The sequence below is a fragment of the Callithrix jacchus genome, chromosome 10 (assembly GCF_049354715.1).
Source record: "Callithrix jacchus isolate 240 chromosome 10, calJac240_pri, whole genome shotgun sequence".
NCBI lineage: Eukaryota > Metazoa > Chordata > Mammalia > Primates > Cebidae > Callithrix > Callithrix jacchus.
Window position 1 is genome coordinate 40,451,759 of NC_133511.1, and position 27,110 is coordinate 40,478,868.

Consider the following 27,110-nt stretch of genomic DNA (forward strand, 5'->3'; position numbering starts at 1 on the left):
TTGGCGTTTTCTACTCAGATGACAGCCTCAGTAATACTGAACTCCGTATTTTCAAACTTGATTTACATAGCAGTTCACTGGAGAACCTAAAATAGTTCCATCAATTTGGGAAATCTATCATGAAAAGAAATATTGTATAGGTAGATTGAGACCAAATTAAGAATGATAATATTTGTATTTTTAACTGTTTATACCATCATTTACTTCTGAAAATACTGATGCTGAGGTATTTTATATGTTATAATAAAACACTATAAATGCAAGAGGAAGGATTTTAAAATGAAAGGAACATAAAATATAGGCATAGAAGGAGGAGCACATGTACCACAACAATAACTACTTTTGAGTTAGGCAAGCCTGAATTTAAATATCAGTTCCATCTCTGAGTCTGCACAAGCTTGGCAGAGAAAGTTGCTCAGACTCTCTAAGCGTTATTGTCTGTATCTACAAAATGAGCCCAAAATTCTTACCTCATGGTTTTGTGAGTAGTAAGTGCAGCAATATATACAAAATACTTAGGATGGTACTTGGCTGCTTCTAGTATTAGTACACAATAGAGTTCAATAATTACTAGTATAACAGGGAGTTAAAATGCAACTCTTTCAGATTGGTTTTAGGAGCTAACTTAAAACACAATGCATATTCCAAAATGCTAGTTCGCATCTGCTGGATTTTCAAACAACTTCAGTTACGACTCCAGAAAATCATTTTACAGAGCTTCCCAATCATTCAAGTGCTCAGATATTGCCACTATTCTACTTGTTTTTTTGTCATACTTGACATTTGCCTGTTCAACTTAATAGACATAGAATCATACTATATGTACTCTTTTAACTGAGGTTTCTTTCATGCAGCACAGCGTTTCTGAGATTCATTCATACTGTTACATGATCAGTAGTTTGTTCCTTCTTATTTCTGAGTAGTATTCTTTTGTGTATATCACAATTTCTTTATCATTCACCTTTGACAGACAGGAGAACTCGTCCTAGTTTTAGATTATTATGAGTAAACTTGCCACGGTTATTCCTGTACACATATTTTTGTGAACATATTTTTTATAATTCTTTGATAAACACCTAAGAGTGAAATTCATGGGTCACAGTGCAGATCTATATTTATATTTATAAGTAAAGGCACAAACTTTTTCTTAAGTGGTTAGACCATTTTATAGTCTCAACAATGAATGAGAGTGCCAGCATCTAAAATCTTTTCCAGGATTTGATGTTTCCAGTTTTTTTTTTTACTAATTTTAGGCATTTAGATGGTGTGTTTCAGGCATTCCATTGTTAATCTGTTTGCCTTTCATCTACATAGCAATTATTACAAGGTGAAAAAGATATTAGGGAAGGGAAAGTACATCAATCACCTAGGCTAAAACAGCTTGTAGTTAAAGGTGTTTTACAGTGCTAAAAATTAAACTCGTAATTATTACTAGGAGACAGCTCACCATCAAAACACTCAAAGTATATCTTAAAAGGGACTTTAGCTGGCAACATAACTTGAAAAATATATTATTCCACATTTATTTTTTCAACCTATCACCTTCATTCTAATTATGTTTACAGGTAGTCTCTGAGAGCACTATGCCTGTGTCTAAAATGAAAAGAAAAAAATGATAGTTTTGCATGCATTAGAATATCTTCTTTCCAAAATCTGAGAGATCAGGGGCAGGAGACTGATGGTTTTTTCTAGAATATTAATTTCCAGAATAGAGATATAGCCTGCTTTATCACATATCTATCCATTCTTCCACCCACTCATCTATGTTACATGCCACAGCATCCTTTTCCAGTGAGGTTATCACAAGTTTTCCAGTTAATTTTATTTAACTCCCTTTAAAAGTTAATTTCACAAGGAGGCAAACTTCTCCTTTCTAACATCTCCAGATGGCCTCAACCAGACCTGCTGTCATTCCAAGTGTTCAATTCCCCCAAATGATCCATTACACCATGGTGTATTTATAATAAATAAAGGTTAAAAGATCATAAAAACAAGACCATATGCCCAAACATGTTGTGTGTACCTTGGCAATGGGAATGTAAGGACTAAGTCAGATGATATTCAGCTTGCCAAGAAACTGGATCAAAACTAGGGGGAAAAAAATCTGTCATAAAGGCAAGGGAGCTGAACAGCAGTTCACTTAAGGGTAGCGGGGAGAAGAGTGGCCAATCTACCTATATCTCTGCCAGATATCTTCTGGCAGATGGCCAGAAAAAACAGTACAGCATGACTACAGAGGAGTATTGAAAAATTTGGGTTTCTCAAAAATTTATGTTAAATTCCATCAGGAAAGCTTTCCCTTGTCCAGATTGTGGCTGTAATATTGCCTTTTCAGACACAATTGTTGCATTCAGGGTGGTCTGCCCTCAGATGGTCTTCCTGATTACCATCTCATACCCAGAACATTGTATCCTGGTTCACTTTTCTCTATAGCATGTACCACCATCTAATAACCATGTAATTTATTTACTCATTTTTTGTGTTGGTGGAACTTGCCCACTAGAATAAGCTTTGTGACTGCAGGGATTTTTGTTGCTTGTTTTGTTATTTTGCTGTACTGAACCTGCTGAGCCTGTGGCACAAAGTGCTCAGTATATATTTGTAGAATGCATGTATCACTGATTGAACACATGGAGCACTTAGGCACCACTGGGTGAAACTGCAGGGGAGAACTTTATATTAGTGCTGTGCACATCAAGGAGGCTTCCAAAGCTGAAAGTAATGGTATAAAACCACAGATCCTACATGTATTATAATATATATCACACACACACAGAGTCAAGTTAACCAGAAAATTAAGAAGCTTCAGATTATCTGAACCAAAGTAGACCATGTCTAGCTGGTAGTGTTTGGATCTGAAAGGTCTTGGGACCATGCCATCCAGAATAGGTGATTAAAATAAGGAGTTTAAAAAAATGTCTGAAGGCAGCCTGGAAGTTGAATTTCCTTCATGTGAAGTTGGCAGTATTAGATGTAAAACCTTCCTTAAATCTGGATTATAGAAGTTGACCTCAGCAGAGTTATTTCAATATAATCATCAGAAATATTGTAACTACATTGTAGTAGAAGAGTTGTCAATATGCTCTAGGCCTTAAAGTTTCAACCAGTCATATTTCAATAATTTCTTCAGAAGACTGTTCTGGTGTATTTTTGGAAGGTAGGCTAGTAGCAGTGATCCTTTGTGCAATTATTTCATTTTTTAGTATACTAATGAATTATTTGCATTAAATAAGTCACAATATTTATTAATGATAATTCAACTATATAAATAAATAAATTTCTCAATGAATATAGCTATTCAAATGCATTTGTTCAAAAACTGAAGCAGAATATTTTTGGCTACAACTATATTTACATCTTGAACATATTTTTAAAGTAATATACAAAACTTACTTTCAATAACAGAGTAATGACCTTTTTAGTAAACAAAATTATTAATAGCACATTATGTTGGAGAGAAATGAGGGTGAAGTCATTTAGCAAGAGTTCTGCTGACAGAAACAATCCCTACCCACCTCAGAGCCAAAAGTAACTGGAGCTAGTATCATGGTAGAATTGTCATTTAGTTATAAAAAATTGCAAACAATACAAACTAAACACACTCTGTAACCTCGTTACACATATTATTAATCTCCCTTCTTATTTTTCCCTTCATTAAAATGCAAACAAATTGATCTCAGGTCAGACTCGTGAAAAATGGGACTGAATTACTCAACAGCCTAAGAAAAGTAACTATGATATGTGCTTTCTCTTATGAGATATAAGAAAACAAAGAAATTTTAATATAGCTATTTTGTTATATGAGCCTTAAATTTTTCTCTATATGGTTTATGTGTTATTATATTGATTACTTTTGTTTCTAATGAATGGGGAAGCTAAGCATTAAGATCCATAAAACCTTTTATTTTCTTGGTTTGGAAGTTTGTAACACTTTGCAAGCCCTGTGTCATTGTTTTACCCTTTGATAATAATCATCTTTTTGTGCTAGTAGAGAAACAAAAGGAAGAGATGTTCCCAGAATCCACAACTGTCCACACGACAGGACTATTTCAATAGTACAATGACACAGCCCAGAGAATAACCAGGATTGTGACTCAACTTGAAACTCTGGGATCCAAGGACTACTTGAAGGAATTGGGGATATTAAGCCAGAGACATGAAAACTCTGGAAGAACATGAAAACTCTCTGCCTCTCAGATCTAAATGAGACTCTGCATACACAACAACACAGTTCCTGATACATGGTAATCAGTCAATGAGCTTTAGCTAGTGTCTTAGTCAGTTTTGGCTGTTATGACAACATACAATAGGCTGGTGCCTTCAACAACAAATATTTATTTCTCACAGTTCTAGAGGATGGGAAGTCCAATATAAAGGTGTTAGCAGTTTCAGCGTCTGCTAAGGGTTTCCTTTATGATTTGCAGACAGCTACCTTCCTGCTGTGTACTCACAGAGGAGAAAGAGAGCTTGTGTCTCTTCCTCTTTTTATAAGGACATGAAGGCCTCATCCTTACGACCTATTCTCACCTACATTACCTCCCAGAGGTCACACCTAAAAATATAATCACACTGGGAATAAACGCATTAGCATAAGAATTTTGGAGAAATACAAACATTCTGTTCTTATCAACTAGGTTTCATCAAAAACCACAATTGTTTCACACTTATTTTTTTATTTTATTACTATTATTTTTTTTGGAGACAGAGTCGCACTCCATCACCAGACGCCAGGCTGGAGTGCGATGGCATGACCTCGGCTCACTGCATCCTCTACCTCCCGGGTTCAAGCAATCCTTCTGCCTCAGCCTCCTGAGTAGCTGGGACTACAGGCGTGCGCCACCACACACAGCTAATTTTTTGTATTTTCTTTTCAGTAGAGACGGGGTTTTACCATGTTGGCCAGGGTGGTCTAGATCTCTTGACCTCGTGATCCACCCGCCTCGGCCTCCCAAAATGCTGGGATTACAGGTGTGAGCCACCGCGCCCAGCCCACACTTTTTAAAGAACAGAACAAAACCAAGTGATTAAAGTTATAGTAATAAAATTTGTACTTTAGTATAAACAATCATTTCCTACAGAAAAATGGAAAGAATAATATAGAATTATTTATTTTGAGAAAAGTCACAAGTGGGGATGTTGTAGAGGGAAACTCCAAGGGTCAAAGAAGTAGATATCTTTTTATTTCATTTGGCTCAGAGATATCATGATTCTATAACATAAAACTCCCATTTAAATTTTGTACTTTTTTTGTTTTGGATTATGAACAAAACATTCCAAAAACTCCACTCAGATCATCCTTATGTAGATAGACACAACATGGCTTATCTATACCAAAATATCAATTCATAGAAGATATAAAGTAGCCTAAATTTGAAATATGTGTGCAGGTGAAACAAAACAATTTAAAACTGCAGCAAAACAAAAATCTATTAGAAAACAGAATCACAAAATGTTTGTCCAATTCAACAGAAGTGATTTGGATATGGCTTACAATAATTTTCTCCCTGCAAATATTTACTGAAGAGTAAATGTTTAGAATGTAGCTAGCTTTAGATACTCCAAAATTATCATAGCATCCATATTTTGTAAAATTATTTTTAAAAAAACCAGAGAAGTGGGAATATCAATCTAATCAATCTGAAACACTGCAATTTCTAATATTATGATTTATCTACATATTTTTCTAATGGTAATTATGAAACCATTTATCCAGAAACCAATAATTCCATTACTAACTTTATACTAATTTTATAACTGTCTTCATAAAACCAAAAGAAGACATTTCCTTCAGAAAAATTCAACATTGAAACTATCTTGACCCCTGAGATAAAAGCCATAGTACAATCGAATATCTCTATTTCCTAAATATATGGGAAGCTAGGAAAGCAGTTACATAATTTTATTGCTATTACTTTTCTCCTAAAGTTCATCTATTCTTATAGACTACAAAAAAAGTATATGTAATTAGAAGTAAATATGTGACGGGGAAGTCAGATCATAAAAAGGGGTTGGGTTTCAAACCAAATAATGAGTAGGATTTAAGACCCATAATGCCTAATAAATTCATTTGACAATACTTGTAATGTTTCTTATCTTTTTCCAGTTGTTTTTACTGAGTTACTTTCATTTTTATTTCAATTATAGATTGTCTTCCTGATAGAACTTCTCTCTTACAAGCACAATTAAAGGTTTCTACCTATTTAGTAGCCAAAGTGGCTAATAAAAATAGCTTTGGGTCTGATGTCACTAGATATGTGTATGCACATGTTTGTGCTTTCTCATTTCTATACAATGTTAAATATTCTCAGGACAAGTATTCTATTTGAAAGTAAAACACTCCTGGTGGTGACTGAGTCACAAAAGCATATTCACATGTGGATTTTTAATTATATAAACATAAAAATACCAACAGTCTCAGATTGGCCAGTGCATTTAATTTTATATTATTTGGGGGAAGTTATAGTTTCACAGCTTCATTTAATTTTTTCTAGCTACACAATTATATTAATATATCTCAGGTTGTCCAACAGATTTATTTCCTATAAATAAATGTTCTTACAAGTATTCCTTTTGACACACATCCTATAGATGTTGAATACAAAGATGAATAAGATATGGCCATTTCACAAATAATAATAAGACCCAGAAGGGGGCAGAAGACATGCATACAAATGACTAAAATGTGAAACAATAAGTAATAACAGCAAGACAACAGAGATATGCAAGAGTATCACATAAGTTAAAAATGGTAGAAATTTTCCTATTTTTAAATAGAAAAATCTAGAAAATATCATTTCACCTAATATTTAAAGGGCAGCAATATCTCATAGTGACCTTGAATGTCATACCTAGTCTACTTTTTCATAACAGGATACTTGTTACAATGAAGTACTCAGTAACACCATGCAACTGAGAGTCAGAAATTTTTCATCATGCTGAGCTGAAATACCTTTCTGACAGTTAGTCTTGGTCCACAGGCTATTCTCTGGAGCAATACATACCTATTCTATTCCTTCTTCCACATGACAATCTTTTTAAACATCTGAGAACACACATATTGTGTCTCTCTAGATCTACTTCTTTCCAGTGTACTTATCCTTAGTTTCTTTCATCATTTCCCAGGTGATAAAGATTTGTCATCCCTTCTCTCTTCCCAGCCACCTGCAGCTTGCTAATGCCGCTCTTTATGTCAGATAAGGCCTGACAGGAAAAGACCACAATGACACGGCAGCATCCTCTATTCTGGATCCAGGCTTCACTGCTATTGAATGACAACAATCTAATGCTCCCTTGCCACATTAAAAAATGTTGTCTCCTTAAACATAAGACCTGGCACGATAAAAACCCTAGAAGGAAATCTAGGCAAAACTATCCAGGACATAGGAGTAGGCAAGGACTTCATGAACAAAACACCAAAAGCATTGGCAACAAAAGCCAAAATAGACAAATGGGACCTAATGAAACTCCACAGCTTCTGCACGGCAAAAGAAACAGTCACTAGAGTGGATCGGCAACCAACAGAATGGGAAAAAATTTTCGCAGTCTACCCATCTGACAAAGGGCTGATATCCAGAATTTACAAAGAACTCAAACAGATTTACAGGAAAAAAACAAACAAGCCCATTCAAAAGTGGGCAAAGGATATGAACAGACACTTTACGAAAGAAGACATATATGAGGCCAACAATCATATGAAAAAATGCTCATCGTCACTGGTCATCAGAGAGATGCAAATCAAAAGCACATTGAGATACCATCTCACGCCAGTTAGAATGGCGATCATTAAAAAATCTGGGGACAACAGATGCTGGAGAGGATGTGGAGAAAAAGGAACACTTTTACACTGTTGGTGGGAGTGTAAATTAGTTCAACCATTGTGGAAGACAGTGTGGTGATTCCTCAAGGCCTTAGAAATAGAAATTCCATTTGACCCAGCAATCCCGTTACTGGGTATATATCCAAAAGACTATAAATCGTTCTACTATAAGGACACATGTACACGAATGTTCATTGCAGCACTGTTTACAATAGCAAAGACCTGGAATCAACCCAAATGCCCATTGATAATAGACTAGATTGGAAAAATGTGGCACATATACACCATGGAATATTATGCAGCAATCAGAAATGATGAGTTCATGTCGTTTGTAGGGACATGGATGAATCTGGAGAACGTCATCCTCAGCAAACTGACACAAGAACAGAAAATGAAACACCGCATATTCTCACTCATAGGCGGGTGATGAAAAATGAGAACACATGGACACAGAAAGGGGAGTACTAAACACTGGGGTCTATTGGGGGGAAAAGGGGAGGGCCAGTGGGAGGGGGAGGTGGGGAGGGATAGCCTGGGGAGAAATGCCAAATGTGGGTGAAGGGGAGAAGGAAAGAAAAGCACACTGCCATGTGTGTACCTACGCAACTGTCTTGCATGCTCTGCTCATGTACCCCAAAACCTAAAATCCAATAAAAAATTAAAAAAAAAAAAAGTTGTCTTTTGTTTTGTTTTTTGTTTTGTATATCTCTGTTTTTGTAAATCTTCTGACAAATGACCATCGTTGAAATTATTTTCTACACAGACTCAGTAATATATTACTAATATCTCAACATTTTAAGTTCGTCTGGTTCTAATTAATTGTATCCAAAGATTTTTTTCATAGTTCTAAAAATAAGTGGTATAATGACAATCACATTTGGGCACTAATATCTACCTGCATTTTTTCCCCCTGTTCTTTTTGTTCAGACAAGTTTTCCCTCTATTGCCCAAGCTAGAATGCAGTGGTAGTATCACCACAAACCTCCATCTCCTGCAATCTTCCGCATTTTAACCGGGGCCACAGGCATGTTCCACCATGCCCTTTTTTTGTTTTAGACATGGAGTTTCACCATGTCGCCTTGGCTGATTTCAGCTCCTGGACTCAAGTGATTCACTGACCTCGACCTCCCAAAGTGTTGGGATTACAGGCCTCAGCCACTGTGCCCAGCTGCCTGCTTCTTAAATAATAAAAATGACACCATTTCAAATTTTATAAAACTAAATAATTTTTAAAATGATTGCCTTACTTTGTTTTATATTACAGGCAAAATCCTTGGCTTTATATTATAGGTAAAAGCCTTTTTTTAAAAAAATTATTATAGCATTGATTCAAGTTTCCCGTATACAACCCTCTCCTCACTCAGTTGTCTCTGAATAAAGTTATAAGAAACATTGTACGGTAAACAAATCAAATTACACTACTAAATAGAAATTTTTGAGTATTTTAAATTCTGTAAAATCTTATTTACTAATAGCTAGTAGTTTGTTTCTGATATTTAAGACTATTTTTCCATATCTTTCTGATACTAACTGTTTTTTAAAATATGGAAAAGATCAGCATGACAAATTATCACTGGTTTATTACCAGATATGCTAGATGGCTTACTATTTAATTAAGCAGGCCTAGATGGTCTTTAATCAAGTCAAAATCATAACTTTTATTATTAGAGTTCAAATCTGGATTGTTGTAGTGCTTCTTTTTTTGGATACTAATTATACCAAAGATTTCTTTTTTATTTTTGTTCTCTCACAGTACTTTTCTTCTTGAATTGTCATTTAATTTTGCTTAAATTGCCAAGGAGGGAAATTGAACTCAAGGCATATTCAAAAAGATTTCTATCACTGGAATTTCATCTCCTCAATGAGTCACAGAGACTGATTAATGACCTTCAGGTAAAACGTGTTATGGTAAGATTAAATATAAGCTTTCAGATTTTTTTCTTTTTTTTTTTCCCACTTTTTTATTATTTGTAGATAATATACTTCCTCTTTCACAAAGGGTACAAGACACATAACTCATAGACCATAGCACATTTCACTGACTTCCACAGTGATCCAGTTTATTCTGATTATTCCAATTTTACAGGTGAAGAACCAGAGACAATGAAGGCTTACTCCAAATCATGTAGTTTTGAGCTTCTAGAGTTGGGATTCAAACTCGCACTTCCTGATGAAAAATTCCGTATTATTTCATACTTGCAAACTACCTCTAAGCCTTCATGCTTCAAAAAAGCGTACTGTGAAACTATCAAAACAATATCAAATGATATTATAAAAGTAAATTATTTGTATTCACATGTGGTTAGAATGAAAACAAAATCCAAATATTTCATTTAGAGAAGGTTGTATTTTGTTTGTAATACATATTTATATCTATTTTAAATATATATTCAATGTTTTATTCATAATACTAGAAGTTAATTTTTTTTAGTTTGCTTTGATTATTAGTTAGAATAAACATGCTTTCATAAAGAAGCCTCTCTTTCAGTTATAAGATGGTGTTGAATTCTTATTTCATCTCTTGTTAGGATTTTATCTAATTTACAAATATATAAGATGCAAATACAATAATAAAACCTGCCAGTAAATGCTTTATAAGACATCAAGTATTTCAGTCACCCAAATATATGACCTTTAATGAAATAATTCATTATTGAAAAACAATAATGTTTAACCAGGTAGTTCAAAATGGGGGAGACTTAGAGAAGCAGCAGAAGCAAGCAGAAAATTTATCCAAAATACTGACAGGAACCTGAAAATACAATTTCTAAGAAAAGCAATGGAATTATAATTTGTGGTCCTGAATACTTTTAATGTAGGTTTATGTAACTGTAATACTATAGCTCTTGTAATTAACTGTTTACTTTCATTAAATTATTTTATATAACTATTTTTATGATTGTTACTATTGTTACTATTAGTGATTGTTATATTAGAGAAAAATCTCTCTGGACTTGCTCTCTTTCGTTTTTCTCTTACCATTTGATCTCAAATGCACTCAGACCAGGCTTTAAGTTTCACCATAACTTCCACTCTATTGCGAAAGCTCGTAACAAGTAACAGCAACACCAAACAAATACGAAGTCACTTCTAAGCTCTTATCTAACCAATAGCAGCTTTTGTCATGGCTGTTCCCTTCCTCCTTAAATGTTTATAGTCCGTATCACCATTCTTCAGCTTTTCTTTCCATTTCTGTAGCTGTTCCTTCTCAGGTTTTTTTTTTTCTCCTAATTATCCACATTTCCATAATCGATGTTTTGGTCCTTTTCCTGTCTTCTTTTGGAGTATTGTCAGAAACACTGGAGCAGACTTTGAATTTTATATCTCCAGCCAACTGAGCTTTCTTATACTCCGAATTCATATGTCCTGCTGACTATTTTACACCTTTGCTAGTATATCAAATATGTGCCCTACACCTGCCTGATGATCTCCTTAATCTTCCCATCACAAAACTGCTTTCTCTGGCACTTGCTCGATGTCAATAAGTAGAATCTTGTTTCTAGTTTTCTAGGGAACTTCCACTCTTTAGTTCCTGAGATCATCCTTTATGCTTTTCCTTTTTTTACATGTCATATCTAATCAATCAATAATTGCTTAAAATATAAATTAAATCACACCACTGCTCAATTCAAAACCCTCCACCAGCTTGCTATCCATCCTTACAGAGAATGAAAACCAAAGTTCACATAATATCTCACATGGATGTATTTGGTTTTTTGAAAAAATAATTTTGGTTTTATCTCGCCAGCTCTCTGATGTCACTTTTTTCACTCTCAATCTCACTCATTTTTCTCTATAACAATCAAGTACATTCTTGCTTCAGGGCATTTTCACCTGATGTCCCTTATGACCCCAAAAAATTCACATGGCTGGTACCCTTACATGTTTTATGTTTCAGAGCAAACATTACTGTACAAAAATTATTACAGAATCTCCCAGAAAAGCTAAAGCAAAAATCCACCCAACCATAACATTCTATCCTTTTAACTTAGATTTATTTCTTCCAAGACATTCATCACTTCAAAATATTTTACATTTTTATTGATTCATTAATTTAACATCTTTATTTTTCATACTAGAAAGTCACTTTCAAAAGGACAAAGACTTTTATTTTAATGTTTTAATTTTTAATATTTTTGAGTATATAGTAGATGTATACATTTATGGGGTACCTAAGATGTTTTAATATAGGCATGCAATGTGAAACACGCACATCATAGAGATGGAGTATCCATCCCGTCCACATTTATCTACAAGGATAAGGATTAATAATATTATTCATGGCTATATTTCTAGTTAACTCATAATGGACAAATTATATATATATGTGTGTGAATGAACAAAATATATAAAATTGATTCAGCATCAACAAAGCTCTTAGAAAATCAGAAAAAAAGATTTTATAAGAATTTTTATAGATTGTTTAACACATTTTATAACAAAGTTGACACAATTCAAATATAAAAAAATAAGTAAATAAAATAAATGAACATATACAAATAGAGAAAATACCAATAAGAAAAGTAAATGGAAGCTATCATAAAATCTAGTACAGTTCCTTGGCTTCCATTTTGGCTTTGATTTTAAGCCTCACATCAGCCAAAGCAGAAGGAAATACTATAAATGACAGAATTGGAGAAATTAAAATAAATAACCATCCTGTTTCTCACTGAACAATAAAAATAGCAACAAAATAAAATTAAACAGCAACAAACAATTACCCCCTTTTACAGAATTGGAGAGATTAAAATAACCATCCTGATTCTCACGGAACAATAAAAATAGCAACAAAATAAAATTGAACAGTAACAAACAATTATCCCAAAAATGAACAACTGCTCTCTGTAGTAAGAAAAAAGAGACATTCTCCATCCCTCATTCCATCCCAACCCCTAATGGGACCCTGTTAGACATAGTGGACAGCATGCCTTAGTCATTCCTGTGATTGGAGTATTACTGAGTCTTATTATGCCTCTCAATACAAATAAATAGCAAAGACCAAAATGCAATTCAGTAGAAGCAGTTTTATGAAAGAAAAACAATTAAGATTCAAGTTTAGAGCTGTTTGGTCATGCTTGGTAGAAAGATAAAGAAGTCAAACATTTTTAAATGAGGGGATACTATATAGAAGATATTTTGTTGTATTGTATATTTAAAGATGCCTTGTATTCATAAAAGTATAAAATAAACATCTCCTTATAGTGCTAATGTAAACTGAAGGAACCATTTCCCAAAAATATGTATAGAAAAATTTATTTTCTATCTTACAGCAATTTAATTTTTACAAATAAGTTTATACATTTAAACGAAAGCATGCAATATGACATATAGTACTCTGAACTATCTGAAATTGAATAATTTTTCCATTTTAATGTGATAGTAGTTATTAAATCATAAAGAAAACAAACAACACAGTACAGATTTATACTGTTCTGATTTTTTAAACTTTTATAGAACATATAAATAACTACTGACATTATACTTTAGATATTCCACAAAAAGATTTCTTATACATTTTTGTTCTTTGAACAACCTCAAGTAGAATATAATAGTCCTGGAAATATATGTAACTTACTATTTGACTGTAATATTTATAAATTAACTTAAATTCCATATTTACAACATGTTTTTTTCAAGAGTCTCTTCTAAGATTATGCTTATCTTCATTTCACATATAGCTTAATATTAGGAAAAAAAACTGAATGTATTGTCTCATCTCTAACAAGATACAGAGAAAAATTAGAAAAACCTACACTATGATTCCCTGGGGATTCTGGCTTCAAAAGGCATGAATAAATGCTCTGTTTTTGTCCTTATGTTACTTCAAAATTCTTGTTAAAGTTCTTTTGAATATGGTAATTAATTGAAAAATATTGTACCCCAAGCATGTTTCCCTTTTACTATTGTGAATTGTCGTATTGATCCTCTTTCTATATCTACTGTTTAGTGCCTCAGCCTGCCAAGTAGCTGGGATTACAAACACAGGTCACCATGCTAAAAATTCTAGATATTTTTATAATACAATTTCCAGATTGTTTTTGGAAGTTGCTTTTTTGAAATCTGGGTTCCCTTAAAGCATACACTAAAAATTCTTGTATTTTTAATAAAGACGGGGTTTCACCAAAATGGACAGGCTGGTCTGCAATTCCTGACCTCAGGCAATCCACTCACCTCGGCCTCCCAAAGTGCTGGGATTACAGGCCTAAGCCACTGGCCTGGTCCTTATTCTTTTCTAGTTTATAAGACATTAAGAAAACTGTGGAAGAAATAGTTAAAAAAAAAAAAAGCCTCTTTTATTTTACAATAAAAGTAACAGTATTAGAAATAGAAGACAAGTAATAAAATAAATGTTAAGGTATTCCACAACAGATTATTTCCTACCTATTATACCCATTTGAGTCATGTCATTCAAGCAACTCACAGTGAACAAATTATACACTTAGGTTGTTTATCCAGGATATAACTACATCGCACAAAGAAGTGAAACATTCTCTTAACCAACTTATTTTGACAATTTTATATCTAATAGCTAATTTGATTAATATTTTTGACTGAACTTTCCTCATGTCTGAGGGACTAGTTACAATAGTGTAGTTGACATTTATTGAATTTACTATTGTGTACCACCATACCCCTCCAATAAATCAAAGGTTAAATCATCAATCTAAAAACAAAGTTATTTTTTTGCCCAAGTATAAGGTTAGGGTGAAGAAAGCTCACACATTTCCTGATGAAATTTCTTGTAGGATTTTCTGTGTTTCCAGGGACTCTGCTATATTTTAATTACACCTCAGTAGCAGATGCTGTTAATGCCCCAGTCCACAATGGTGAATCAGTCCACCTGCAGGCACAGAGGACTGTTCTTGTACTCGTTTTCACATCTCAAGGGTCTGAGTCTCACAGCTGCTTCTCTGCCTCAAGATTTTCTCTAGCACCTCGGGAGCTTGCCTAACCAAGTACAAGGCAGCCTGAGAGGGATCTGAGTCTTATTAGCCCTAAAGTCAACCGTCACCCACGAGGCTCATTAGGGGCATATTTTCCCCAGCTTTCCATCTATCATTGTGAGAATTCTGAGGTATGTTTTGAATGAAAACTCAGAGGGAGGATATGCAAGAGCTGGAGTAATATGACTACTCGCACGTGTGGATTTTTCGTTATTACATCGTTTCTCGACTTCTCTCCATTCTCTGTCTTGTTTTCCCCATTCTCTCACTTCTGCTTGCTTCTTCGGATCACCTCCTGTTAAACTATTTTCAGCGTATGCTTAAAGGGAACCCAGATTTCAAAAAAGCAACTTCCAAGAACAATCTGGAAATTGTATTATAAAAATATCTAGAATTTTTAGCATGGGCACCATATAGGTGACATGACTCCAGAGAACTTATGTTTTCCCAAGTAGGATTAAAAGATCAAAGATGTCTTTGGGGCAGAAGAGAGATGTGGCTAAAAACAGAGACTTCAGAACAAGATTGCACAGATTTCAAACCCCTTCAGATAGTTACTTCTTGATCTCACTGCTTTGAATTCCTAGAAATAATAAACTTGAACTAGTAATTTGCTATGAGAATCAATCATAAAACAAATTCTGATACTTAGCAAATCAATGCTGAATATTTACTACCGCTGTTATTATAGGTTTTACGAATTTGGCCTACGAGCGGTGGTTGAAACAGCTCTGGTGCTGTTGAACATGACTTCCAGGGAGGTATTGCTCAGGAATACAGTGAACGTTCATTATTGTTTCATATATGTCTATTTGGCTTTGCTGATAGTTAGTCTGAGGGCCAGAAAGTCAAATCATACCTACTCAAGTCAGGCAATACAGAAACAATGTGTATTAGAATTATATTTCTTTTCTTTTTCTTTTTCTTTGTTTTTTTTTTTTTTTTTTTTTTTTGAGACGGAGTTTCGCTACTCAGGCTGGAGTGCAATGGCGCGATCTCGGCTCACAGCAACCTCTGCCTCCTGGGTTCAGGCAATTCTCCTGCCTCAGCCTCCTGAGTAGTTGGGATTACAGGCACGTGCCACCATGCCCAGCTAATTTTTTGTATTTTTAATAGAGATGGGGTTTCACCATGTTGACCAGGATGGTCTCGATCTCTTGACCTCATGATCCACCTGCCTCGGCCTCCCAAAGTGCTGGGATTATAGGCCAGAGACACCACACCCAGCCCAGAACTATATTTGATATTTTATTAAATAGAAAACAACTAAAATAATCCTATTTATACAAATCTTCAAATTTAAAGATGATATTGGCATATGTAAGTATGACAACATAGGCCAACACATGAAGAATTTTGAATCAAAATAGTAGTTCCACATTTCCACTTGAAGCTATAATTCGTTGTGCTGGAACTTTTCATTCTTTTTATGGAATTTTAAACTTTAGGACAGAATTCTACTTTTAAGCGAACTAAATAAATCTCTTTTATACTGTAGTGATATTTGTTTGATTCCATACTTCTATTAGTAGTTTTCAATATTCTGGAATTTTATTAAACATTGAGGTGTGTATTTAAGTGTTCTAAAGTTCTTTATTCTGTTCTACTTTCTCATTTATTTCTTACCATAACTTGAGTAATCACTGCATGCCTCCAAGAGCCAAAACTGAGAAGCAGGGTTGAAACAAGCACTGTTTGGGCCTAGAGTAAGAACAAATGGTGTGACTAAGTTTACTATAACTAGAAACGGCAGTGAGAGTGGTTAAGGTCTCTGCCACAGACTCTGGTTTGGTGGAGTCTCATTGCTACACTGTGCCTCACTCCTCCAGCTGGGATATGCTGATGCTTCTTTAAGCCATACAGATGACTTTCATTAGAGATCTTCTCATTTCAAGCATGTAATCATAGTTATTTATGAATGATTTAGAAGAAAAATAATCACTGCCTAGAAGCTCTTGTGTAATTATTACAAGAACGTTAAACATTCTAGAAGGCTGCAGAATCAACTTTCCAGAAAGAAAGAAAAAAATGCTTAAAGAAAATAGCTTTTATATATTTTCTTTATGTTTCCTTGAACTAAGGTATGGCTAAGACATTTATTATAAAAGCAACGTGCTGAATTAGTCATAAAAGAGAGAAACATTTCATTCTTAGATTGATCAGTAAATATGTAACACTGCTGAAATTCTTTAGATCAGCCCTATTCAAGAGAGACATGCAGGCAACAAATACAAGCCATATATATGTAAACAAGCTTTATAAGAGTAAGCAAAAGAAAAAATAGAGTTATTTTTAAAAATTTGTTTTGCTAACCCAATATATCTAAAATACTATCATTTCTAGATTAAATAATATTAAAATATTTTATATTCCTTTTTTTCATACTGTGTCTCGGAAACTTGTCTTGTATTTTATTTTCACAACACATGTCATTCAAACCAGCACAATTTCAAGGGTTCAATAGCCACATGTGGCTAGTAGCTACCTTTATTGCACAGAACAAACTTAATTAACAATATACTAATATTGCTTACGAAGTGGCTTGGTCTAATTCTGTTTGTGTGTGTGTGTCTGTGTGTGTGTATGTAAACTTTTGTTTCAAAATGACACGTAATAATTATACATATTTATGTGGTACTGTGTGTTATTTCAATACATCTATATATTACGTAATGACCAAATTAAGGTATCATATCCATTAACATACCTTCCCACCTGTTGGCTACTTTACGAACTATTTCAAAGTTGCCTTGCAAGTGGAATTCTTTTTATGCTTACAGTTTCCTTAGCTGCTACTATGGGGCTGTCAATTCTCAATTTATTGAAGAGTCCTGTGTGTATTTCTAGATGCCTATCTATCTTCTCACATTCTCTTTTTACTCTCTCATGAATTGTGAAGCCAGACAATAAAATTTGTTTGAATTGCTTTCAAAGATGCCTACGTAGTTGAGAGTTAGAGTCTGAGATTTTTTTTTTTGAGACGGAGTTTCGCTCTTGTTACCCAGGCTGGAGTGCAATGGGGCGATCTCGGCTCACCGCAACCTCCGCCTTCTGGGTTCAGGCAATTCTCCTGCCTCAGCCTCCCAAGTAGCTGGGATTACAGGCACGTGTCACCATGCCCGGCTAATTTTTTGTATTTTTTAGTAGAGACGGGGTTTCACCATGTTGACCAGGATGGCCTTGATCTCTTGACCTCGTGATCAACCCGCCTCGGCCTCCCAAAGGAGAGTCTGAGATTTTTAAGAGCAAAGGACTTGATTTTTATCACTCAAGCCTTGTATGTGCTGGCCCTTTTAGTTTTGGTTTAATTTTTAGCTCCTGATTTCATTCTTGATAATCTATATTTTTAATAAAAGCATACAATGCACTGTGTGTGAGAGAGAGACAGAGAAAGAAAAAGAGAGAGAGAGAGGTGATGAGTTGGTAATCACTATATTTTTACCCATAGCTTTGAGAGTGCGGCATTTTTTATCTTCCACTCAAGCAGGTCACCATGAGGACAATAATACGACAATCTGCTATCATTCACTCTGTTGGAGAGTTTTGAAGACACTAGAGAGAATTAAATGACCTGGAAAACTCAGTCTGTGGGAAAGTCTATTGTATTCATCTCTGTTATTTCCACTGCCATGCATCATTGAAATCTTAGAATATGATTTCCTACAGTGACATATAGACACAACAGAAAATTTTCACCTTTCTTTTAACCCCAAATAATGTCTCAGAGATTTTTTGAAATACTTCCCATTCCACGTGCTAGCTTAGTATCAAATATCTTAATTATTGACACATTATTAAAAGTTATTTTCAGAAAGTAATTATAAAATGTTTAATATTTAATCAGCCTATTTGAGAAGCAAAGAAATAGAAAATATTGAGTATAATATGAATATTATTTGTAGATTAAACCTATGAAGTTGTGGTCACACTAAGTCTTGCAGATTTTTCCTATTCTATAAAGCAAAAAGAATGCATAAGAATTTATAGGTGTAAGCAACTACAAATTTTAAGCTTATTTCCCTAAAATCCATCAGCTTCATCTTATTCCAAAAGTCACCTAAATCATAGGTGATCAAAAAATGTGTTTATTTTTTCCCATTTTCAACATATCAGAAGAAAATAAGGTAAGAAAAAATTGTTTGAAGAGTAAACATACAAGCTTGCCAAATGTAGCAATAAAATAAAACCATAACTTTTTACAAATGACATCTGCAATCATGGTAATAGAACAGAATTCACTAAACACTGATCTGGTGCCACAATGTGCAATTTAAAAACTACCAGGGTAGTTTTTTGGACAATCTATTATGCTTTCCACACATGAACTCATCACTAAAAAGCATAGATAGGTAACAACTTCTAAATTACAATGCATAAAAATATAGACATTTTAACTTTATTTTGAAAGGAAAAAGAAATACTGTTTTGCTAAGTGAATTCTATCATTCATGAAATAACATTCCAATATTTGAACCTCTGGCTATCACTTCTTAAAATTTAGCAAGGCAAATACTAACACTTGGAAACCACTTACAGTGTAATCTTTGATACTAATAGACTAATTAGTTAATTTACCATATCTGAGCTGCAGGGGTTTTCTACTTCCTAATTTTGACATCTTGTCCCTGAGGATGACAGATCATCACTGGAAGGTTACCTAACATTTGCAGAGGCGTGGCTGCCAATTCTCTTTATTTACATTTTAACTCTCTCTTTCCCTTAACTGTTGTACACCATAACAAAGTAAGAGAAAAACTTCAATCTGGAAACATAATTTGTAAATAAAACAGGCATATGCATATGATATAAAAATCTGTCTTTGTAAGTGGGAATACCAGTTATCTCAACTGTTGCTTGTGTAATTTATTATTCAAATATTAGTTTAAAAGGCACTATGTGGAAGACATTATGGGGGCACAGATTGGTATAAATCCCTAGCTTTAAAAATATTGTATAGGGGTTGGGCACGGTGGCTCACACCTATAATCCCAGCTATTTGAAAGGCCGAGGTGGATGAATCACCTGAGGTCAGGAGTTTGAGACCAGCCCAGCCAACATAGTGAAACCCCATCTCTACTAAAAATTCAAAAATTAGCTGGGGGGTAGTGGTACACACCTGTAATTCCAGCTACTCAGGAGGCTAAGGCAGGAGAATCACTTGAACCCGGGAGGCAGAGGTTATAGTGAGCTAAGATCTTGCCACTGCTCTCCAGCCTGGGCAACAAACCGAGACTCCATCTCAAAAAACAAACAAACAAATATATACAGATATATATTTAAGTACAGGAAATAAAAGCAGAATAAATATTGATAAAACCAGTTATTATGCATGTTTCTTTTATTTCATACGAAATGAAACTGAGACGCTGTGTAAACAGTAGGATTTGGTCTTAATTTTAACATGAAAAGAAGGGTAATTGGGAACACAGGGCATGTCAGATAGGGTTAAACTATAACCAGAGAAATTAGTGAAGGAAAGTGAAATGCATATTTAGGGATAATGTGTTGTCAAAAATTAGCAGAATATAAATTACTTTGTAAATAACAGTTCTATCAGTTAGCTATTGCTACATAACAAATCACCCCAAAACTTGATGTTTTAAAACAACAGTAATTAATTCTTATCTTGGCTGATTATGGCTGGGTTTGGCTGGGATAGTTCATCTGGGATGACTCTAGTCCACATATCTTTCTTTTTCCTCCTTATTCTCTTGACAATTAAAAAAGAGCAACACGGCTCATGGAAATATGCAGTGTGTCTTAAGGCTGGACCTCACAGCTAGCATACTATTACTTTTGTTAATTCAATTGATCAAAGAAAGTCACATGCTTAAACCCAAAGTCAAGAATCAAGTGTGTAAGAGGCCTAAGAGAGCTAAGAGACCTAAGAGTGCAGAGGAAGGAAAGATGTCTCATTGAGATTTTGACATCTGAACCTGAGGAAAGCCCCGGCCACCCTCTCCATTCTGCGAGCTTTGATGGGCACTCCTTGTTTCTGCCCTGCTCTCAGCTCACTGACCAAGTCACAAAGAAGCCTGAGGGCTAATGTGGGGGTAGGGGAGCTGAGAGTGGGGTCTGGCCTGGGACCCAGGAGGCCTCCTTGGATAAACAAGGTTATCTTTTCTTTTTCTATTTTTTGAGATGGAGTTTCCCTCTTGTTGTCCAGGCAGGAGTGCAATGGTGCAATCTCAGCTCACGGCAACCTCTGCCTCCGAGGCTCAAGCAATTCTCCTGCGGCAGCCTCCTGAGTAGCTGGGATTACAGGCATGTGCCATCATGCCCAGCTAATTTTTTGTATTTTTAATAGAGACGGGCTTTCTCCATGTTGGTCAGGCTGGTCTTGAGCTCCCGACCTCAGGTAATGCACCCGCCTAGGCTTCCCAAAGTGCTGGGAGGTATGAATATTTTATTCCTTTATTGAGAAGAGGTCGCAAGTCACACAATGAATGTGCAGAGATAGGAAGAGTTAACAAATTAAATACAACATTGCAATCTACTTCAATGACAAACTGCAAACTTGGAAAGTTGATCTGGCGCAGATCTGTTGAAGTAATGATTGCTAAATCTTTTTTTTAATTATGATTTTACAGGTAAAAGAGAGTTATTAAAAGTTTAGGCACCAAGGTGTTTTGTCACTATTTCATTTTCTTTTTCATTTATTTTCCATCATAGTTATGCCTGCCATTTTGTTAACTGCTTTTTGTGGGTCTAAAATATGTTTCTGCATGTTGAGGTAATAAAATTATTACCAAGATCTTTCTACAGTTTAAAGTTCTGGCTTTGAAGTATTACATCTAACAATAGTTATTTTAATTTATTTATTGAATGGCATTCTGAGAGATCTTATGTTAATTTTTGATAAGTAATATATTTATAGCATCGTCTATTCTTCCTCCACTGGTCTTTAGTGTCACATCACCTGTATATCAAGGTTTCATAGAGACATAAAATGTTCTCCGTGGTTTCTAGTATCTTCTAGAAGTTACTGCAAGGCTCTACAATGCCCCCAAACACATCATCTTAATTTTACTAAATTAACTTTTTGAAGTTAGACCATAATAAAAACAATTGAGGGAAGATTATGACTCTTGAAATCGAGTATTCTCATCTATCAGAACAATATATCTCTCCATTTTTATGCATGTCCTTAGCTTTTGTATATATTTGGGGTGTGTGTGTGTGTGTGTCAATGTGTATGTGTGCACACATGTGTGTATGTTTATTTTTAGACATTTTCTTTATCAAGGTTAAGTCAGAAAAATAATAATAAAATTTAAGGTATTTTAACCAAAAAGAAATGTACACATCAACTTGTTTTAAACTATTAGACGAGTTAAAGAAATAAATGACAGGAAAGACCACTGCTAAATCTTAAATTCACTGCTAGTTTTCAAATAGTTGGCCAGTGCAGAACTCTAGATAACCACCAGCAATTAGCATAGCTTCCAGCACTGAGGCAAATGATACTAAACAATGCATCCGAGGTCACTGTGACTGGAAGGACAATGTTAGGACTTCTGCTTCTTTTATATTTTCCCTATCTCTTGTGCGCCTTCCATTGAGTGGCACCTAGTCATGAATCCTGCTGATAGGTGTTTTGAGACATGCAATTATCAGAACCCCTGGCCCTCTAAAATGCTGGAGAGCACAAGATTTAGGAAAGAGTGCTATGTACTAAACCAAAATCCAGCATCCAGCACAATACTACATAATCATTATTTATATTACGCATGAGATCTCTTTTTATTCCATTTTCTAATCACTTACGACAGACAGAATTGTATCACTTTTCTGTCTTAGTCTTATATCCCACAAGAGTCCTAGAATGCAAATATTATTAATGGCAAAAAGGCCAAATCTATATTTTCTTCCCTTCTTTTCCCCTACTCCCTCTCTCCTTCCCTCTCTTCCTTCTTCAGTTTCTCTCCTTCCCTTCCTTTTTTCCTCCCTCCTTCCTTTCTTTCCCTTTTCTACCTCCATTCCTCCTTGCCTACCTTCTCCCTCTCTTCCTTTTCTTCCTTCGTTCTTTTCTTTTCTTCTTTCCTCTTTTCTTTCCTGATATACTTCTTTTCCTTTTTTGTTTTTAAGCCTTACAAGACTTTCAATAAAGTTTTTGTCCACTCAGTGGTTTAAAAATATATGCTACTCATTCTATCACAGTAATAACCATCTGAGAAACACTTTTCAGATACCAAACTTCAAATAAATGGGATTGTGTATGTCTGTGTGTGTGTGTGTGTGTGTGTGTGATTGCCTGTATGTGTACAGATATAGATAAGATAGATTTTGTGCGAACTTCTTATACCCTTACAAAAATGAGATATTATTCACTTTTTATAGTCAAATGAAAGCTGAGGTTTATAAAAACTGAGATGCAGCCAAGTATCTTCATTAGCAAATATTACAGCAGAGAGTCAATGCTAGTTCTGCCTTATTTCAAAGCCTATAATCTTGCCCTTTGTCAGAATTGCCTCAGTACACTCAGCAAATGTGACAGTTTCTAAGGAAAAGTCTGTATCTTGTTAAAAATGTGTCTGTCTGGGATTCACTCTGTATACTAGGCTTAGTGAAGAGAGATGAGCTGAATTTCAGACCCATCTAATGAAGAGACAGAGCCCTTCCTATTGCGGGAAAGCCCTGAGGTGCCCAGATGACTGAGCATTCAGACTAAGGGTGTCCATTGCTTGGATGTAAGCAGAGGTGGATGGAAATTTTCTTACACTCAAAACCTATTCCAGAAATGTCATTTTGGAGTGTGTCCTCCATTGGCAGCTTTCCTTGAGGTTCGATGGTATGGAAAAGCACAACACAGATTAAATGGAAATATTTCCTCTGTTTTTATGAGTTATTTACACAATAGAAATATTAAAGATTAATATTTCTTGAGCAAGTATCATATATGAGGTATTTTGCATATATTCATATTAATGAAAGTGTCTGCATGTTTTCAACTTGTGGACGCCTTGTGTTGCACTAGCAAAAAATTTATATACTAGAATGCCTGTCAGCTCTGTTACATTATCACATTAAAATTTATTCCTTATTTTTCTTCCTCTTGCTTTGGGCAAATTCAGTTTTCTTACATATCCTTAGGAACTTCAACTTGGAAAATATTAATTCACCAACATATTTCCTATGAATAGGCTGATATTGAAAATAATCCATTGATATCTAACTTGAACCACCCCCTCCCACAACCACAACTGGCAGATAGAGATAAATGCTGCCTAAGAAATTCATGCAACCTCAGATTACAATGTTTCATAGCAACTGATAAATATATTTATTTAAGTCACTCTATTTTGGTTCACCATACTAGGCATTTTATACTTCATATAACAAATTTTACTACAAAATGTTTCAGAATAATATTTTCGAAAACACAAAGGGCTACAAGTATATTTAAAATAAATAACCAATTTTTATAAGTGGTAAGACAGATGTCTATAAATACCACCTCAAAATGAATTAAGCTTTTATTGTTGAATAACAGTTTTGGGTGGAACTATTCTATCTCCCTTCCTGATGATAAAAAATTACACTTTTCATTCATCTGGACACGTGACCCTTAAAAGATTACTGTAGACACTCCAATTGCTAGGAAGCTCTTTCAAGTATTCAGTCAAAACCATCTCCATCACCTTCCTTCATTATTTTGCAAATTTAGCCACACTGTAAACATTTTAGCAAGTAGTAGCACTGTTAATATATGTAATACTTATGTAGCAACTAATATGAAAAGTTTTTCTTTTCAAATTTGTATGCAATTCTCAAGACCATTAGTAATGAAAATTAAATTTCCTATTTTTGAAATTCGGAGCACATTCTACTCTATTCTCATCAAATGTAATACTCTCTAAGAGCTGCATGCATTGATACTTAGAGGTTTTCTTTCATGATGTGATGAGAATCCTGGCAATGCTAAAAATCTATAAACCTAGAGTCACTCAGACTCTTCTCTAATGAAATGAAGCTCTTCCTCTTGGAGCTGAGCCAGTGTCTCCTGGATGAGTTGTGTAAGTTATTGAGTGAAACATTTCATTCTCAAAGGCTGAACTCGGGACCCCTTTTAATATATATTGCCTCTTATTATGGCAGGAATTGAGTTGGCTGTGTCAAGACGAAACTGTCAGTTTTGCTGCTGAATGTTTACAGTTGTTACAGTGACAGATTAGGAGCAAGTTTATGAATGAAATGGTGTTTTATTTTAAGTGACATTGTGAATCCCACTCTCATCAGATTCATCAATTATAATTCACTTACGTTGTTTTGGAGTGCTTAGTTTGTCTCATTTGTTTCAATTGCTTCCTATTCTACCAATATGCTTTTCAATTAGTTGGAAGGAGTAACAACAAAAATGACATAAGAGTACACTCTGCTCTGCCAAACCTGATTCCACAGGTTCTCGGTGCAGTTAAATACACTCTACGTCCTCAACTTGAAACCTGAATTTATTAATAGAATTCACAAAGAGCCTCTTCTAAAAAATTAATTACAGTTCTGTTGAACTACATGAATTTAATACAACTCAGTTGGTAATTGATCGAATGCACTCTTTCACAGGTGTCCAAGACATTTACTCTATTCTGTTCCCATCTGCTGTTGACTCTAGCACAAATTCAAATCGCATATCCATCATCCATCAGGAAGTGAGCAGTAGATCTGAAACCCTCTTACACACAGCTGCTGTGCTGTGTTCAGTAGTTCAGTTGTCATTCTTTGAATGTCACAAGTATCATAAAAAACTTGTTTCTAACATTACGTAATTCAATTAAGGTGCTTAGATTTAAGTTGTCTCTAGTATTCATAGATATCTCAAAAGTGAGAAAAATAACATAGAGTCTGATTTGTTAAGGTGTGTCCATGATTATGAGTTAAGGACAAAATGCTTTATATACAGGAAATAACAGCTTCCAAGATGTTTATGTTTACAGACAGATTATAGATTAATTTTATTTTGTATATATAAATTATTTTAAAATAATTTTTATTGCAACAAACAGAACTTTGATGGCAAAATTGGCTTAAAATCTGTCTAATGTTAAAATATAGCAATAGATTTATATGCAACTCAATTCTTTCCCATAATTTGAAATTTCACAGTTAGATACTTCTCCTTCCCTTCTTTATACTTTATTTTTCCTTGTTTTTTATTATTTAAAAAAATTTTTTAAATGTGGTTGCTTTTCTCCACAAGACTACTTTAGAGATACCTGGTACAGTTAGGGTTTGCAATCAAGATGGCAAACTGGCATGATTTAATGAAATGAATAAAAGACACATGGAAGGTACCATTTTCTGCAATGAGATGCCAGAATTTGAATGTGGCTAGCAGAAAGTAAAATCAAATATCATGGTAAAACTTTAGACTCCTACACCTTCCTAAAGAACTGCTCTCTCACCCACATTTAGTAACTTCTCTTCTTTAGTGCTAATTTTCAAGCTTGAGTGTACTAAAAACATAGAGTAGGATGAGGAAAATCCTCTTCTATTTTGAATCAATTAACCTAGATTAACCCAACAAGTTAAAAGATAAACATGTGACAGCCTTGAAGTTGGGCATAATATTGTCAACATTTTATAAATAAGCAGAAAATAAATAATCATTCTATATTCATAGTGCATTGACCTTCTTGGCTGATTATTTTAAAAGTACATCAGAAGTATTGTCGTTAAGTAGCAAACAGCGGATTTAATTCAAGATAGTCTACTGGTGCCACTTAGTCATAAATAATAAACGCCTAATGATGTGTTTCAAAATATTTTAGAGTATTCATTTTAAAGGATTATTATTATACAATGCCCAGTTTTACTCAAAATAAGTGTACTTATGACTTAGTAATTTCTGTGGATTATGTAAATATATAAGTATGTGGAGTTGCTGTTCAAACTGCATAAAAGCCATCTTCCTTTAGGAGATTCCCTTCCCTTACAGAGATGACTCTCTCTCCACCCATGACTTCCTGCTTATTTAACTTAAACATTGTCTTAAAATTCAAGCACATGAGAGTGCAAAAGCCATCCACTAGAACGTTATATGTCAGTTGAGATAGATACCATGGAACAGGAGGCTACCTCTGAGTATTGCTTTTCTACTGTTTTCAGCAATTGTATACCATGTTTATTTACTTGCCATCCTCATCTCAAAATAAACCATTAGTATGAACAAGTATTTCACTGTGTTTCACTTTAATAATATTTCCAGAATATTTATAGGGCATTTCTGTTGCTGACGCAATCAAGGTGTTTTCAATTCAAAAACAAATCACTTAATTTGAGAACATATCATATTAAGCTTTAGCATATTGAACAGTTATAGTAGGAGTTCCATTAAGGACATGCATGAGCCT

At 34.5% G+C, this 27,110-nt stretch overlaps 1 protein-coding gene across 2 annotated transcripts in view; it reads right to left on the reverse strand.

The window, feature by feature from the left end:
- Positions 1-27,110, reverse strand: part of CNTN5 (contactin 5) — a 1,452,729-nt gene that overhangs the window by 1,104,589 nt on the left and 321,030 nt on the right. The gene's annotated exons all lie outside the window — the stretch shown is intronic.